Raw genomic sequence first — 12100 nt, forward strand, 5'->3', positions numbered from 1 at the left:
TCTTCTCTGCTGCACAAAGTATATGTTGGTTTAGCTGAGGACTGAAAATGTAAAGGGATATTCTGTGCTAAAGAGTGACTCTGAAAGTGTCATCATCAGTTTCCATGCTTCTTGTGTCTCAGTGACTCCCAGATGAAGCTGTTCAGTTTACAAATATAAACCTGCTTTCTTTCATTTATAGCCCTGGAAACTCAATTTAATCTGAGAGTCAGGCTGGATTCTTACTTCTTCACATGTGTGATGATGTTTGAAATGTTAGGGCACACATACTCAGATGATCCCATGGATAAATGCTGCCCTGTACATTATATTCTATTTATTATTTGGGTGCACAGGTGTAGATAGTGGTTTACAGATTTAAAGTAAAACAAAATTACTGCAAAGGTCACTATCTAATTTATACAATAAACCATCATCACCCAAGTTGGGGGGGATTAGTGGGGTGACAACACAACAGAAAAGGGAACAGCTCTTTGGGAACCATTTGAGTGGTGTGCTGTATATTTAGGTTACGTTAGAGGAGATTTCATGTAATTTAGCAATTATTTGTATATATTGATGCTTTGTATGGTAACCCAGCCATGGTCAGGATTGGATTGGCAACAGGGAGAGCATGAGGGGAGATCCGTTGTGAAAGACAAGGCAACAGAAATGTTCTAGGCCAGGGGTCAGCAACCTTTTAGAAGTGGTGTGCCAAGTCTTTATTTATTCACTTTAATTTAAGGTTTCGTGTGCCAATACTACATTTTAACATTTTTAGAAGGTCTCTCTCTGTAAGTCTATACATTATATAACTAAACTATTGTTGTATGTAAACAAGGTTTTCAAAATGTTTAAGAAGCTTCATTTAAAATTAAATTAAAATGCTGATCTTACACCGCCAGCCCGCACAGCCCGTTGCCAGCCTGGGGTTCTGTTCACCTAGGCCGGCAGCAGCCTAAGCATGGCCTGTGGCTGGGACCCCAGCTGGCAAGGGACCGGCAGCCAGGACCCCAGACCAGCAGTGGGCTGAGCGGCTCAGCCCACTGCCACTCAGCCCGCTCCCGGTCTGGGGTTCTGGCTGCCGGCTCCTGCCAGCCAGGGTCCCGGCTGCCGGTCCCACTTAGCCCACTGCCGGTCTGGAGTCCCGGTTCTGTCCACATAGAGTAGGTACCTACCTTCTCCCTGGTTCTAGCCCATTCTCTTCCTCTCTCTGCACTGAGATGAGGGTGGGAGTGCACTGAGAACAGGGCTGGGGGTGAAGGAGCAGGCTGGGGGGTGGGGTGCAGGGTTTGGCCAGGAGCTAGAATGAGGGAGGGGGCTCAGGGTTGGGGCAGGAGGTTTGAGTGTGAAGTGATTACCTGGGCAGCCCCCATTTGGTGCGAGGAGTACAGGTGGGAATGTGTGTGTGTGTGTGTAGGAGATCCCGTTTGGTGCTCAGGGTGGGGATGGGGATGTGGATGAGTCAGGGCATGGGGTGTGGGGGGCTGGGTATGTGTGGGGGGTGCAGGAGTCAGAGCAGGGGGCTGGGGGTGTGTCAGGAGCATGCGGGAGTCAGGGCAGGGGCCTGGGGGGGCGCTGGGTATGTGTGGGGGGTGCTGGAGTCAGGGCTGGGGTTGTGGGGGGGGTGCAGGGATCAGGTCACAAGGCTGGGGTGTGTGGGGGGTGCAGGGGTGAGGGCAGAGGGCTAGGTGTGTGTGAGGAGGGTTCATGGGTCAGGGCAGAGGGCTGGGAGGTGTGGGGGGTGCAGAGGTCAGGGCAGAGGGCTGGGGGTGTGTGAGGAGGGTGCAGGGGTCAGGGCAGAGGACTGGGGGTGGGGGCTGGGGTCATGGGGGTGCTCCCAGCCCCCTGCCCTGAGTGGCTCACGGCAGGGGGCTGGAGGGGATATGCCGATTCCACCCCCTTCCCCAATGTCCCCAGACCAGAGAGCGCGCTGCGGCTCCACTTTTCCCTCTCCCGCTCCGTAGCAAGGGCCATCAGCTGATCGGCCACAGGGAAGGAGAGAAGGAGCGGGCAGGAACCCTGCACGCTGGGGGAAGAGGCTGGAGGAGGGGGAAGCTTGCCTGCCCTGCAAGGAGAGAGCGGCGGGTGGAGAAGAGTGGGCTGGGCCGGGCAGGATTTTTAATTGCACACTGCTGTACCCAGCAGACAGCAGCATGCCATTAAAAATGGGCTCGCGTGCCGCCTTTGGCATGCGTGCCATAGGTTGCCGACCCCTGTTCTAGGCATTGGAGGCAGCAGGAAAATAGGCTAATAGCTTTTGATACTGCTCCCTTTGAAGTCAATATAAAATTCCTATTGTCTTCAATTACTCCAGCATCAGGCCCAGCATCAGAGGTAAGAGAACAAGACAAAGGAGGCATGAAGGGGAGCCAAGCTAGTAGAGTGAAGGGCAGTAGTAGGAGACAAGGCATGAAGATGAGCAGAAGGGGGACAAGAGTAGGCGATGAAAGCAGAGCAGTAGGCAAAGATGATGATAGGGAGACCCTTGAAAGTAAAGAAGAAGCATGTGAATATAATGCAGACAGAAGGCCTGGGAGGCAGAGACTTTAGGACATGAGTGATTGGCCACTGCTCTGGAAGAGAAAAATGATTTTCTCCGCTGTGTGTTTGACAGAGCAGAGGCAAGCAAGGCAAGACTTAAGAAGAGCACTGAGAAGGAGTCTGCATAATGACTAAGGCACCTGCAAGGGTTTTGATAGAAGGGCTGGAGATGAAAAGATGGATTTTGAAGACAGCAAATATGAAGCCCCCCTTATCATGATGGCTAGTAATGGGTGAACCTGAAAGGATTTGTAGTTGGGCTTCAGGTCAGTTAAGCACAGCCCAATGAGAAGCGTTTTTATAAGGCATTGTCCTGGCAAACTGGGAGCCTGGCATATAAGAGGTTAAGATGTGCTATATTCTTAAAATATTCAGAATGATTTAGCTATGTATCAGCTTTCTAGAGAAGGAGAACTTTTGGCTCTGAGCCCACGTGCTAACAATATTTACCTCTGAATCCAAGAGTTTTCCAGGCACTAGATATATAATATCCACTTAGTTTAATGGGTTGTAAAGGGGACACAGGGCCAATCTAGTGACATATCACTACTACTCAATAAATAAAATAAAAATAATAAAATCAATATATTTCCTACACATTTATCTTTAAAATTCCCACTTAATCAATAGCTATGAACATAGTGACTACCTCAGGAATTGCTCCAGAGTCCATAAATTTTAATGCTTGTCAGATAACCCTGAAACAATATCACCAACATCGATTCATCAAATATTTGTGTACACACCAGTCAAACAGATGGATCAGAGTGTAACCAGGAGAGCAAAAGAGATGGACCAATTACACAAAGTAATGCTTATCAACAAAAGAAAAAGCTCCTCAGTGATGCCTGCATTCTTTAAAAGAAGTATGTGCCTGCCTTCCAGGCTACTGCTTTTAAAACAAACAAAAAAATGTCACCTATCTCAATCACCAATGTCTAAGTGAATTAAGTTATACAATTCCTTTGAAATCAGTGAGGTTCTCCACGTGGGCACCAATGATACTGCCAAGAATGACCTTGAGCGGATCACTGCAGACTACGTGGCTCTGGGAAGAAGGATAAAGGAATTTGAGGCGCAGGTGGTGTTCTCGTCCATCCTCCCCGTGGAAGGAAAAGGCCTGGGTAGGGACCGCCGAATAGTGGAAGTCAACGAATGGCTACGCAGGTGGTGTCGGAGAGAAGGCTTTGGATTCTTTGACCATGGGATGGTGTTCCATGAAGGAGGAGTGCTGGGCAGAGACGGGCTCCACCTTATGAAGAGAGGGAAGAGCATCTTTGCGAGCAGGCTAGCTAACCTAGTGAGGAGGGCTTTAAACTAGGTTCACCGGGGGAAGGAGATCAAAGCCCTGAGGTAAGTGGGAAAGCGGGATACCGGGAGGAAGCACAGGCAGGAATGTCTGTGAGGGGAGGGCTCCTGCCTCATACTGAGAATGAGGGGCGATCAGCAGGTTATCTCAAGTGCTTATATACGAATGCACAAAGCCTTGGAAACAAGCAGGGAGAACTGGAGGTCCTGGTGATGTCAAGGAATTATGACGTGATTGGAATAACAGAGACTTGGTGGGATAACTCACATGACTGGAGTACTGTCATGGATGGTTATAAACTGTTCAGGAAGGACAGGCAGGGCAGAAAAGGTGGGGGAGTAGCACTGTATGTAAGGGAGCAGTATGACTGCTCAGAGCTCCGGTACGATACTGCAGAAAAACCTGAGTGTCTCTGGATTAAGTTTAGAAGTGTGAGCAACAGGAGTGATGTAGTGGTGGGAGTCTGCTATAGACCACCGGACCAGGGGGATGAGGTGGATGAGGCTTTCTTCCGGCAGCTCGCGGAAGCTACTAGATCGCATGCCCTGGTTCCCATGGGTGACTTTAATTTTCCTGATATCTGCTGGGAGAGCAGTACAGCGGTGCATAGACAATCCGGGAAGTTTTTGGAAAGCGTAGGGGACAATTTCCTGGTGCAAGTGCTAGAGGAGCCAACTGGGGGGGAGCTTTTCTTGACCTGCTGCTCACAAACCGGGAAGAATTAGTAGGGGAAGCAAAAGTGGATGGGAATCTGGGAGGCAGTGACCATGAGTTGGTTGAGTTCAGGATCCTGACACAGGGAAGAAAGGTAAGCAGCAGGATACGGACCCTGGACTTCAGGAAAGCAGACTTCGACTCCCTCAGGGAACGGATGGGTAGGATCCCCTGGGGGACTAACATGAAGGGGAAAGGAGTCCAGGAGAGCTGGCTGTATTTCAAGGAATCCCTGTTGAGGTTACAGGGACAAACCCCATCCCGATGTGTCGAAAGAATAGTAAATATGGCAGGCGACCAGCTTGGCTTAACGGTGAAATCCTAGTGGATCTTAAGCATAAAAAAGAAGCTTACAAGAAGTGGAAGGTTGGACATATGACCAGGGAAGAGTATAAAAATATTGCTCGGGCATGTAGGAATGAAATTAGGAGGGCCAAATCGCACCTGGAGCTGCAGCTAGCACGAGATGTTAAGAGTAACAAGAAGGGTTTCTTCAGGTATGTTGGCAACAAGAAGAAAGCCAAGGAAAGTGTGGGCCCCTTAAAGAATGAGGGAGACAACCTAGTGACGGAGGATGTGGAAAAAGCTAATGTACTCAATGATTTTTTTGCCTCTGTCTTCACGAACAAGGTCAGCTCCCAGACTGCTGTGCTGGGCATCACAACATGGGGAATAGATGGCCAGCCCTCTGTGGAGAAAGAGGTGGTTAGGGACTATTTAGAAAAACTGGACGTGCACAAGTCCATGGGGCCAGATGAGTTGCATCCGAGAGTGCTAAAGGAACTGGCGGCTGTGATTGCAGAGCCATTGGCCATTATCTTTGAAAACTCGTGGCGAACGGGGGAAGTCCCGGATGACTGGAAAAAGGCTAATGTAGTGCCAATCTTTAAAAAAGGGAAGAAGGAGGATCCTGGGAACTACAGGCCAGTCAGCCTCACTTCAGTCCCCGGAAAAATCATGGAGCAGGTCCTCAAAGAATCAATCCTGAAGCACTTACATGAGAGGAAAGTGATCAGGAACAGTCAGCATGGATTCACCAAGGGAAGGTCATGCCTGACTAATCTAATCACCTTCTATGATGGGATTACTGGTTCTGTGGATGAAGGGAAAGCAGTGGATGTATTGTATCTTGACTTTAGCAAAGCTTTTGACACGGTCTCCCACAGTATTCTTGTCAGCAAGTTAAGGAAGTATGGGCTGGATGAATGCACTATAAGGTGGGTAGAAAGTTGGCTAGATTGTCGGGCTCAACGGGTAGTGATCAATGGCTCCATGTCTAGTTGGCAGCCGGTGTCAAGTGGAGTGCCCCAGGGGTCGGTCCTGGGGCCGGTTTTGTTCAATATCTTCATAAATGATCTGGAAGATGGTGTGGATTGCACTCTCAGCAAATTTGCGGATGATAGTAAACTGGGAGGAGTTGTAGATACGCTGGAGGGCAGGGATAGGATACAGAGGGACCTAGTCAAATTGGAGGATTGGGCCAAAAGAAATCTGATGAGGTTCAATAAGGATAAGTGCAGGGTCCTGCACTTAGGACGGAAGAACCCAATGCACAGCTACAGACTAGGGACCGAATGGCTAGGCAGCAGTTCTGCGGAAAAGGACCTAGGGGTGACAGTGGACGAGAAGCTGGATATGAGCCAGCAGTGTGCCCTTGTTGCCAAGAAGGCCAATGGCATTTTGGGATGTATAAGTAGGGGCATAGCGAGCAGATCGAGGGACGTGATCGTCCCCCTCTATTCGACATTGGTGAGGCCTCATCTGGAGTACTGTGTCCAGTTTTGGGCCCCACACTACAAGAAGGATATGGATAAATTGGAGAGACTCCAGCGAAGGGCAACAAAAATGATTAGGAGTCTGGAACACATGAGTTATGAGGAGAGGCTGAGGGAACTGGGATTGTTTAGTCTGCAGAAGAGAAGAATGAGGGGGGATTTGATAGCTGCTTTCAACTACCTGAGAGGTAGTTCCAGAGAGGATGGTTCTAGACTATTCTCAGTAGTGGAAGAGGACAGGACAAGGAGTAATGGTCTCAAGTTGCAGTGGGGGAGGTTCAGGTTGGATATTAGGAAAAACTTTTTCACTAGGAGGGTGGTGAAACACTGGAATGCGTTGCCTAGGGAGGTGGTGGAATCTCCTTCCTTAGACGTTTTTAAGGTCAAGCTTGACAAAGCCCTGGCTGGGATGATTTAATTGGGTATGGGTCCTGCTTTGAGCAAGGGGTTGGACTAGATGACCTCCTGAGGTCCCTTCCAACCCTGATATTCTATGATTCTATGATTCTCTGATGTAGACCTGGGGTAAGTAGAGGAGAATCAGGGTCAAAATTTTTGAGGTAGAGAAAATACGGGGGGAAATTCTGGTAAAGGGTGAGCATTTGTAGTAAACAGTTGGTGTGCCCTCCTGTAAGCAGCTAGGGCAGAGGAACAGAGACTGGGATTTTCAAATGGGCCAAAGGGAATTAGGTGCCCTGTGGAAAAGAAATTACAGCTGGAATAGTGAGCTCCAACCTGCACACAATTCCATTTCCTTCTCCATTTCACCACAGAGGGAGAAGTATTTCTGCAGCATTTCTGTAGTATTTCTCCGTCTATAGGCTCAGGCTGCATAACCAGAAGCTGCAACTTTTACACATCATTGCAAGACAAACAGCAAGAGCACGACCTTGTGGTGTTGTGCCGTGATGTCAGGGCACACAGGCAGCCTGGAACACAGAATCAGTGGCAGACTCTCTGAGACCCCAAACCTTTGGATTTACTGGAATTTGGGATCTGGATCCAAAATGTGTCTAGCCCCTGGCCCTGTGATGGACTGAACCAAAACTCCAGATCTCACACGCCAGAGTTTTGTGGGAAATTGGATCTGACCGCTGTGATTCAGGTCCTCATAGAGTTTCTCAAGGAATTGAAAGTGGGAATTTTTGCATCCTGCAAAATGGCGTTTTATGTAATGGATAAGAGGCCTTTACAAGGGTGAGCAAGAGAAGGAAGGCAGTGCGGTCTCCAAGCTTGGGGAAGTGCAGGGACTGTTTCTTCAGCACACCTCTACAGGTGACTACAAAAAGAGACCCAGCCATGAACTTTTCTCCCCCAGTTCCCCCTGCTACATCAACCTACAGTGTGGACCCAATACACCAGAGGAATGCACTGCAGCCCCAGAAGGGTATAGTAGCAGGCTTGCTCCCTGCACATTGGAGATCTTGGGAAGAATTCTGCCTGCCTCCCTGAGGCAGAATTCCTCCCAAGGACTCTGCACCGCTCTGATTCCCCTATTCCCATGAGAAAATTGCATGACAGAGCCCTTGTGCGGATTTGCTCCCTCCAGAAGAGGGTTGATGGCCATTGATAGGAAAGTGTGGGGATACTTGTGACACATTCAGCTGAATGAGGAAATGAAAGCAACGATTCTCTGATTACACAATTAATTCAAGGTTCTGTGCATCTGGGGATTTTACTGTCCAGAATAAATTAACCCTGTTTTCAAGTCTTTCCCTTCCCTTTGTACCTTAAAGCATACAGTATCCATCTTGTGTGGACACACCATTGTTTTTAGTAATTCCTCTATGTTGATGGGGGCACAGGAGTTATTAATGAAAGACAATTGTCCCTTTTGACTACCATTACTAATCAGACAGGAGAAAGCACCATCCCTCCATTGATTTAGGTGAGGCCCTTAAATTCCAATATTATTAAGTAGACAAGTGAGTGTACACCATGGTGGCAGCACCATGCCTCTGCTTTCCTTGAATTAACTCTTCACAGTTTCACACAGAAATCTGCAGTCAAATTGCTGTGGTTAGCGGAATGGAAATGCCCTCCATCGACAACTTCAGCAAAGCAAAATAAAGTTATTACACGGAAACAGGGGCTTCATGTCAAGCCATGCATGCCCTCTCAATGGAAGGACACAAGAAGACACTTAGGAACATGTTTCCATAATGACTCACAACATGGAGGTTCTCCGTTGCACATATTGCACGGAAAATAAAAGGGTTAATTTAGTCCTTGAATCTATTGTTTTAAGCCTAATTATTTTACATGTCTTCATTTCATTAATGAATTGATGCTTTTTACATGCATCTCCTTCCCCATTGCTTTTGTTTAAACCTCCTGGTGGGAAGGGATAGATTAATTTTGTTGTGCCTTAATGAAACTGTATGCTACATTAGATTTAACCATTTGGCATGCACTGCCAACATCACCATTATGCATAATGAATTACTTGTTGTGAGTCCCAAACTAATGCAGCCCTTCGATGTTCCTGTGTAGATATTGTAACAACACAGCTGGCAAACTCACCAAGTTAAAGCATTCCCTTGAACTTTCTCAAAAATGTTTTGCAGTTGCCATGCACGTGACACAAGAATGAGTCTTTGAAAACGTTTTCATAAGTGGAGAATTCACTTTAAAAAAAAATGAAATGTTTTCAAGAGAAGCTGTGGAAAGCTCATTAAGATTTTTCTAATCATAGTCGTATCATTAACTGTTAGTATTAGATATATATCTCCTGATTCCATAGTCAGATGGATAAATCCGCGTGAGCTCTGTTCCGAGAACAGCTGCACACTCTGACCCTAGTATGCTGTATATGCAGTTTTTGCGTGTGTATCCGTGTAATACATATTTACATATGTTTCATCTTCCTAAGCTTTTAACATATGAACTCTTTGCTTCAACAGTCAATTTGCTGAGGATAGCAGCATTTTTGTTAATGGAGTGACATAGATAAGTGACGGATCAGATAGAGAAAATGAATCTTCACTTCCTCCAGAACTAGCATTTTTGTCACCTTTGCCTTCTTTGGATACGATTAACTGATTAGATTATTGATCTGTTTGCTGTACTTCTGTTTGCTGTACTAAAGTGAGTACAGTGGAATCCACTTGCCTGAGTAAGATAAGCAGGATTTGGCCCAGTGTTTGTGAAGTGGTTTACACATGAGAAATATAATAACTGATACATGCAAGGTTGGATTCACCCAGCAGGCACAAGGAGGTGCACTTTGGATTCAGCCTGGGAGAGGGAGGTCGTATTTACAGCTCTGCCTTCCTTCATAGTCCCATTGTGGGACAGCAGCTGTAAAATGTGACTATGGCTCCCCAGAAGCCCCAGCTGCTGAGGCATCCTGGGACATGCACTGAACCAGCATAGTCTCAGGATACCTTGGCCAGGCTCCTTCCCCAGATAGGTTTAGCTATTCTGGGGGCTGTGTTACCTGGTCCTGGGACTGCCAGCAGCCCAGAGTTCACAAATGCCTCACACCATTGTAAGTTCTTTTGTGGCTTCACTTTCTGCCACTAGGACATCATAACACCTGGGTTATGGTGCTGTAACCTAGTTATGTCCCAAATCCAAACTCAGATCCTAGAACCTGATCCCACTCATTGTGGCAGTTTAGCCCCTTCATTAGATCCACATCCCAACTTTATAGCAAAGTCTATCTTGAACACAGATATAAACACATGTATTAAAATAGGGTTGCATTTTCCAAGTTGTGACTTGTAAACAAAACCAAACAATGCCCTTCCAACTATGGGTATTTTTCTCCTTTCTAAGTGTGTGTGCACTGGTTCATTCTTGCAGATGTCATCCATTGCCTGTGAACATGTGTATAAGAGACAGCCTTTTTAATCTCTTCCTGTAATCAGCTCCCAGGAGCCCAAATACTGAATCTGTGGAAGGTACAAGTATTGTTCACACTGAAGCAATGCAGAGACATGGGATTTCAGTGCACTGCTCGGTCTGAAATGTTGCCTATGCCTAACCTATGATGTTGCAGCTGTTCTGAGCACCAATGTGTTTAATAAGCTGAACAAGATTCTCAATCAAAATCTGACACCATGGCATAATAAAGCTTAGTGAAAGCTGATTTCTATGATCCCATTATTGATAAGCTCTTAAAGCTCATCAATGAAAATTAGGATTTGCTAATCCTGTGCATTTTCCCTGAAATTTTTAATTACAGAAACAGAAAGTAATGGATACATTGCGGGGTTGAAAGCAGGGTTACTGCATGTAAAATTAAATTTTCAGTGATATAGTTTTGTTTTCTCAAACGTCCTTGGAAAATGCAAATGAGACTGCCTGGCAACACCAAGGCAATTCAAACATTTTCCTAAGCTGGCAAGGCTCTCCTCTAAGAAATCCTCCTTTGTTTGCCAATAGACAGTATTAATGACAGGGACTGGACCTGAAGGGCATTAATGCACAAAAACTGCATTAAAGTTACATTAAGGGGTACATTGTAAAGTCTGATTTATTTTAGATCCATGAAAGCAAGGAAATTTATTGTCAAAGCTGGGACTCTGTGCTGACACTCACTGTTTAGCTCACCACTTGGTCATGCTCTGGTATTGCAGCATATAGGATATGTAACATCACACCATTTCCTGAATTTTCTGTAGTATTTGGACACAAAACAGTGGACTGAATACTGTCTTCAGTGACTCATGAAGCAGAGCTGCCAAATTTTGTGCAGCTCCATGCCTGATGTTATACGCAAATTACTTAATACACTAACTTGAATATTTGCACATAATCAGCCACATCCTACCACCTTTTTTTAGACTTCAGCCTTCAAAAATATTGTGTGTACTTAGCACTGGTAAAAGACATCAGTCTATGTGATCATTAGCGTGGGTGGGGAGAGCCCAGGAGGGAGGACCCCAGACAGTGCCCGCTGCTCAGAGAGTTAGGACACAGCCCCCAGTGGAGCTGTGCCTGGATGCATGCACTTACCAGGCCAAGGAAAGCAAAATGAAAGGCACGGGTCTCACAGCCCTGGTGAGTGAGGTTGTCAGTTTAAATACAGGGTGTCAGCAGGGCAAAATTCCCACATACACTGCGCTGCGGCATGCCTGAGCCCTGATACGGTTTGGGAGAGCCTTTCCCTCGGGATGGCAGGGGTATGTCAGTCTTTGTGGCTCATGCAGTCTGTTGAGGCTGAGGCTGCCAATTAGTACAAAGCATAGCAATGAGTGTGTGATGTGGGAGTTGGAACTGAGACCTACCACAAAAGCTGTTAGATGGAAACAACTTTTAATCCCTGTAGTACTGGGCTGGTTTCCGACTGATCATGTACGCTTGGTGGGATTCAAACTGGTGATCCTGAAATATCTAGCCCCCGCCTCCCCCCCTGTAAATGCTAATTTTATTAGAAGATTCCAAAGATATGAACATATTTCTTTCCTCCCCACCCCCAAAAAAAACGATGCTAAAAAAAAAACATTAAGGCTGCAAGCTCTTGAAAGTTAGGAAGTGCCAGAATTAAGGTTGCTTGTGTGTATGTATTATGCTGAAGTCCTCAATTACATGATCACATACTATATTTCTCCACACGGGTCATTAGCAGGGTTTGGCCAAGGACCTTCAAAGCCACAGTATAGATCACTTAAGCTAAAAGATTAACTAGCAGCAGAAGGCTATTGTACTATAAGAGGCCCCGCCCCTAGAGGGAAACATGGCATCCCCTTTGCCTCCTAGCTATTTGTGGGACTGCAGTGAAATGTTGGATTCCTGGGCTTTAATCCTTGTCTAGTGATTAGAGCTGGGGGTT

Source organism: Eretmochelys imbricata, chromosome 5 (genome assembly GCF_965152235.1).
Source record: "Eretmochelys imbricata isolate rEreImb1 chromosome 5, rEreImb1.hap1, whole genome shotgun sequence".
Taxonomy (NCBI): domain Eukaryota; kingdom Metazoa; phylum Chordata; order Testudines; family Cheloniidae; genus Eretmochelys; species Eretmochelys imbricata.